We start from the raw sequence: 6,728 nt of genomic DNA, 5'->3' as shown, positions 1-6,728 counted from the left end.
AGCCCGCTCTGTTGCGGATATGGAGAGAGACTGGGAGATTTACATCCCCTTATAATTCATATGGTGCATAGTACCGGCACGTATTGTTTTACCGGTACTGTGTACCTTCCTACTTTCACACTGGTACAGTATATGCTGCAGTGGGACTGAGAGGGATATATTGGTAACACATAGTCATTGTTGGGGGAATTCAATCCATTTTGAAAATAGTAATGAAATGTTTTTTACTTTTCTTTTTTTTCAGTAATGAAGAATGAAACATTTCTGTTAAAATTGAATTGGAGGTGAACTGGATTCATCATCAACTCTGCACCAGTGTGAATTGATGTTCTTTAATGTTCTGATAAGGTACATGCAACATCTCTTCCTCAACCCCTGCACCACTCTCTGCCTCTTGCCTCTCTCTCTCCACCTCCCTGCTAAGCGTATTAACCCATCTAATGTAATCCACATTCCATGTCTCACTTTACTCTTCACTTCTCACGTGCCCTCTGGAATGACTGCTCTCTGACTAACAAGGTCTATTTGTACATGACCTCTTCTGCTCTCATCATCCACCACCTCTCATTCCCCTCACCCCTGTCCTACTCGATACCTCAGCTTAATTGAACTCTCTCCTCTGACATCTACCCTTATCTCTAACCTCTCCTCACTTTCTGCTTAAACTAACTATCTTGTTAACTTTTACAATGCTATCATCTCCTCCTCCTCCCTCCTCCTCCTCCCTCCTCCATCATATATATGCCCCTTCTAGGCTCTGACACACTCATCCCTCTAAGGCCATGATTATCATGGGCACATGCTTGGTCATCCACAGTGCGTGCGAGCGATGCAGAGCCGCCTCGGACCTCAGTGCAGGGATTGCTGCATACCCCCAGCATCTGTCACCCACAAACAATACACACACTAATACTCCCCACAATACACACTATAATACCTCCTCAATACTAATCTCCCCAATAATATTATAGCTCCAAACACAATATACACAACACCCTTACACAAGATACACAATCTAGTACTCTCCTCTGCACCTCTACACACAATATAATACTCCCACACACACAATATACACACTACCCTCCTACCCCCATAAAATACAACCAATAATACACACACACTTTGTGGATGTTGGGACCAGCTCCCGGCATGCACCAGTGAAAGAGAGAGGCCCGCAGAAGCTCGGAAGAACTCCCTCCATCCGTGCCTTCCTCCGTTTCACATCTTCTCCCTGTCTCTCTCCCTCCCTTTCCTTGCATCTCCCTGCGTCTTTACGTATACCCAGTCAGTGACGGCTCTGGTCACGTGATGCCTTAATATGGGCTTATCCATATATGTTCATCCACGTCACTAATGTGATGCCCGCACTGTTGCGGAGCTGGTACTTACGACGGGCACTTATTGTTTTATCAGTACTGCGTACCTGACTCTACCGGCCTACTTTCAACACTAGTACAATATGTGCTTCACTACGAGTGAGTGGGGAATATTGGCATCACACAGTCACTGTTGAATATGCCATTCAATCCATTTTGAAAATAGTAATGCAATGTGGTTTTGTTTTGTTTGCTTTTTGCAGTAATGAAGAATGGAAAAGTTATATTAAAATTAAATTGGAGGGGGACTAGATTCAGCATTTCATCATGAACTCTGCACTTGTGAGAATTTAACTTCTTGAATACCCTGACAGGTACACGCAACATTAAGACTATAATCTGCTGTGCAAGCTTTCGTGCTATACCTCCCCCTCAGGTTTTGATTTATACATTTGCTCCCTCAATTCATGTCCTCTAATATTTGAAAGCTCTCTCCTAGCATTTTCTCTTTACCACAGAACGTCATCCCAATGTAACCTCTCTCTTGTTCTTTCTGCTGGCTGTTTCCTCACTCCTCTGTTAAACTTTTCTAATTTCTCTAACTTCCACACTCCTGCTTTTATCCACATGTTCTCCTCTTTCCTTCCCCTACCTTTGCATGTGTCTACACACTGCACCATTTGTACAGACCTCTATTGCAGCTATTTCTGCACTGCTCAATGAAAAGCACTTTTTAATATCCTATTCTCTGGGCCCCCTCTCTCTGCGCCCCCTCTTTTGGCGCCTCCTCTCTCTGCGCCCCCTCTCTCTGCGCCTATCTGTCTCATTCTCTCTACGTCCCTCTCTCTCTACATAGAGCTATCTCTGTCTCTCTCTACACCTATCTCTGTGTCTCCTTCTATGTTTGCTGATGTGTGGGATATCTCTTATAATCTTGAACCTGCTCATATACACATCGGGCCTCCCTGCTAAGAGTGTTAACCTATCTAATGTAATCCACATTCCTTTCCTTACTTTTCTCTTCCCTTCTCCTATGCCATCTGGAATGTCCGTTCTCTGACTAACAAGGCTCTAGTTGTACATGACCTCTTCTGCTCTCATCATTCACAATCAGTCATTCCCCTCACCCCATCTTACCTGTCCCACTGATTTGCCTCTGCTTAATTAAACTCTCCTCTGACATCTACTCTAACCTCTCTGCTCTCTCTCTCTTTCCGCTTAAACTAACAATCTTATTAACTCTTACAATGCTATCCTCCTATCTATATGCCCCCTCTAGGCTCTGACACACTTGTCCCTCTAGCCCACACCCTTGGCTAAATTCCCAAACATGTTCATCACACTTCCACTCGCTGTTCTTAATGCCTATGAAGGAAATCACACAATTGATATTTGATTTTTCTACAGTAAAAATGTCTCCAGTCCTGTATAAAGCTGCTCTCTGGGGCCAAACCACACTACTTTTTTTTCACATTCATCAACACTCAAATTTAATTTACGCTGTCTTTTTTTCCCTGTATTTGACTCCCTCCACTAACCTTCTCCTCACACTTGCCATCCTTCCTTCACTTCTCCTCAAGCATTTGACTACTTCAGAGGCAAGGTGGATGCCACCCACAAGGAGATTCCTTCTGTCCCTTCCCCCTTCTCTCCTTCTACCTAATTCTCCTTCTGCATTTGACTCCTTTTCTTCTCTTACAGAGCTGGAAGCTAATCATCTTCTCTTCTCCCTCTACCACATGCCCTCTAGATCGTATCCCCTCACACCTTACTGCATCGATTAGTCCCCACTCTCACCCACATCTTCAATTCCTCCCTATTCTCTGGCTCTTTACCCTCTTACTTTAAGCCTGTAGTGGTCACCCTTTTCTCAGAAACAACCTACACCCTATGTGCCTTACTAACTACCGCCCTGTATCCCTCCTGCTGTTTGTCTCCTAATTGCTAGAATGTCAACATTCTTAAATCACATTCCCTCCTGGATCCTTTACAACCTGCCTTTCGTACAGCTCGTTCTACAGACTGTGCTTAAAGCAAATTCCCAAGGTCACTTTTTCCTACTAATCCTACTTGATCTATCTGCTGCGTTTGATGCTCTCAATCACTCTCCTCCTTCATATTCTAAACTCTCTCTTGGTATCCGTAACACAGTTCTATCCTGGTTTTCATCATAACTTTCCTGTCACACATTCTCCATCTCTGTTGCTAACATGTCTTCGTCTTCTATTGATCTGTCTGTGGGTATACATCAGGGCTCTGTTCTGAGATCTCTCTTTCTCTCTACATACTATCATTTGGTGACCTCATCAACTCTTTGTGACAATCCTATAAATAACAAATACAAATATCAGGTCATGGGAATAAGTGATTTGGACATAAAAGTAACATTTCGGAAGTGTGGACAACTAATACATCTTGTAGATTGCCTTTACAGTGTGATGTCATTGATTCAGTAGATTGTGTGCAGACCAGGACTGCAGTACAGTGTCACTCACATGGATGACTTGCGTGGTAGAAGCTCAAGAACAAGGATGTCAAACTCCAGTCCTCGAGGGCAGCAAACAGGCCAGGTTTTCAGGATATCCCTACTGAAAACCTGGCCTGTTTGGGACCCTCGAGGACTGGAGTTTGACATGCATGCTCTAGAAGGAGCACAGCTGTGGGTGGGAGGTGGATTTGCTTTGCATCAAATGGTTTGGAGCAAGGTTTATTGTATGTATTATCATAATAACAATGCAATGCTTAACTTTTATTTCAGGAGGGATGACTGCAGAACAGAAGTGAATATTGAAGCCATGTGTTCCTTTTCTTGCAAAAGAGAAAATTTGAAGGACAGTTGAAGAGAAGGAAAATTACTACACAGAGACAGATAAGCAATGTGTATATTTCTCATTTACCATTTAGTATTTGTCGTTTTATTGACTCCACACAATCCGGCTGCTACGGGTTTCACATTGAATATTTTCATCTCTACTCTACCCCTTCCTGTGATCTGAACCATGCAAGTTTTCGTTGATTCAATACATCATGAGTAGAGTGTGGCTACAGTATGAAGTAAAGACCCAAGGACCACATCTACTACCATTCATAACAAGAACATGTGCAGTAGCGCACAGCTGCAGTTCTATGTGATTGTTATGAAAGGTTGAGGTGGTTCAATTCTATGAATCTGGAGTGGGATGGATCCTGTTTGCATCATATGGTTTCATCTAGGCCAGTAGATTATATAACTCTCAGTACAGGTTACACATGGCATCAGTATTAGTGATTTAAAGAGGAGGAAAGCTTCAATGTGGAGAACAAAGCCAAGTAATGTTGAAGTTACTCCTTTTACCATTTACTTGGTCAGTCTGTACTGTCTACTCTCCACACAGCTGCTAAGGATCTTCCATTTTAAATACTTTCACCTCCTATTCTGCACTGCTTTGCTGCCCATTATTCAGAGATGCGTTCCAGTCATGTTTAGCACTCTGAATCTCTCTGCAGTCATTGGTTCAGCACATCATGGGTAGAGCATGGCTACAGATACAGCAAGCTATTATTATTTTACCGGCTGATCACCCATAATATTGAATTAAAACATAGAATATCACTTAATTTCCAAAAGATTCAGTGATGCTGATAATGCAGAATCTCACAACATTTCCCATCATAATGCCATAATGCACAAGTGGGAGAAATAATCCTTGCTATATCTGTACATTGTGTGACGTATTACCTCAATGACCAATGAGAGCAAGTACATCTTCTGTATAGAGCGGCTGTGTTATGATGCAGTTATTGATCATCATTGACATAATCACAAGAATCTTATGCAAAGGGAAATTGTCCGCAGCGAAGTGAGATTTCAGCCCCCAAACGTCTGTAATATTAATGCAATGTCTTACTTTTGTTGCAGTGAACACTGAAGAGACGGATCTACTACAACACTGTACAGGATGAGCATACGCTACAAGCAGCAAAATGATCTTGCAGTTGACAGTATGTTGTTCTGGTAATGTGCACAATTATTATTTATGGGCTACACACCACAGTGCTGGACATATTCTGTTAACTTCAACTCTACTCCTAACATGGAGATGTCTTCCTGGTGTTACTGATTCAGTACATCATATGCACAGTGTGGTTATGATATGATGGATTGATTTAATGAACCCACCAACCAATGATGACATCTGCATCATCTTCTGTAAAGTGCAGCTACAGCATGATATTATCAGCATTTGGTGCGGTATAATCAGAGGTATCTATGTGCTTTTGTGCCTGTTTTAAGTCCTCCAGCTTAACGCCCCTACACCTCCCACTACACAGGCATACTTACTTATGCATACACTGACATCTGGCATACCTACACACACCCCAGGGCCACTTCCTTCCCCTGATGTCAGGGAGAGGATGGGCATGCAGAGTGCAGTAAGTCTCCACGTTACTCTGGCCAACAGTCTTGGCCTACCTCCAGCATCTGTCACCCACAACATCTGTTCCCTCCTTGTAAAGTGCTGAACTATCTCACCTGGGTCAGTGCTATAGCTGATCACAGTGCCCGATCAGGATGTCACTGTGACAGGCAGCAGTGCAGATTGACCGGTCAATCAATGCAGTGCCGCAACATATGCACTAAATGAGATTTCCGTGCCCCCAGTCAGGTTACTCCCTGGGCAGTGACCCTGCTCACACCCTCCCCTAGTTCCACCTCTGATCACAATTATCTCTCTTGGAGAGTGTAGCAAATTGGAGTTGGGGGAATCTCACCTCTGCCATGCATGGTCACAATCTGGGCACAGGACCCAAATAGTGGGCAATGTGGCACTTCTTACAGTAGAGAATAAGTAACTTTATTCTTTACTTGTGTATTAAGGACCTTATTTGCATTAAATTCAGTCCACATGGGACCAAGACTTTCTGGCTTACTGAACAAAGTGGAATTGTTTCGTAGAGGGTGGAGAATTGTATTTTATCTGAAATTACCCCCTCTGCACAAAATACAAACAATTATACCCATACAAGTACCTTGTGGAAGTTGTTGCCCTCTATCTTCCTGTGGTCTCTCCCTGTTTCTCACCGTGCCTCCTCCCATTTCCTTGCACCTCTGCGTCTCCGCATATATCCCTATACTCAGAGCCGGCTCCGGTCAGTGACATGGGATGCCCAAATATGAGCATACCCATATATGGGCATCCATGCCACTGACCGGAGCCCGCTCTGTTGCGGATATGGAGAGAGACTGGGAGATTTACATCCCCTTATAATTCATATGGTGCATAGTACCGGCACGTATTGTTTTACCGGTACTGTGTACCTTCCTACTTTCACACTGGTACAGTATATGCTGCAGTGGGACTGAGAGGGATATATTGGTAACACATAGTCATTGTTGGGGGAATTCAATCCATTTTGAAAATAGTAATGAAA

At 43.3% G+C, this 6,728-nt stretch overlaps 1 long non-coding RNA gene across 1 annotated transcript; it reads left to right on the top strand.

Annotated features, from left to right (window-relative positions):
- Nucleotides 1-1,596: 1,596 nt before the first annotated feature.
- Nucleotides 1,597-5,304, top strand: LOC142476719 (uncharacterized). The gene is made up of 3 exons (XR_012791936.1): nucleotides 1,597-1,690; nucleotides 4,075-4,194; nucleotides 5,215-5,304. It is a non-coding gene; the product is annotated as an uncharacterized LOC142476719 (long non-coding RNA).
- The last annotated feature ends 1,424 nt before the right edge of the window (nucleotides 5,305-6,728 follow it).

This window comes from Ascaphus truei, unplaced genomic scaffold, assembly GCF_040206685.1.
Source record: "Ascaphus truei isolate aAscTru1 unplaced genomic scaffold, aAscTru1.hap1 HAP1_SCAFFOLD_1654, whole genome shotgun sequence".
Taxonomy (NCBI): domain Eukaryota; kingdom Metazoa; phylum Chordata; class Amphibia; order Anura; family Ascaphidae; genus Ascaphus; species Ascaphus truei.
This window is presented reverse-complemented; position numbering and strand designations above follow the sequence as displayed.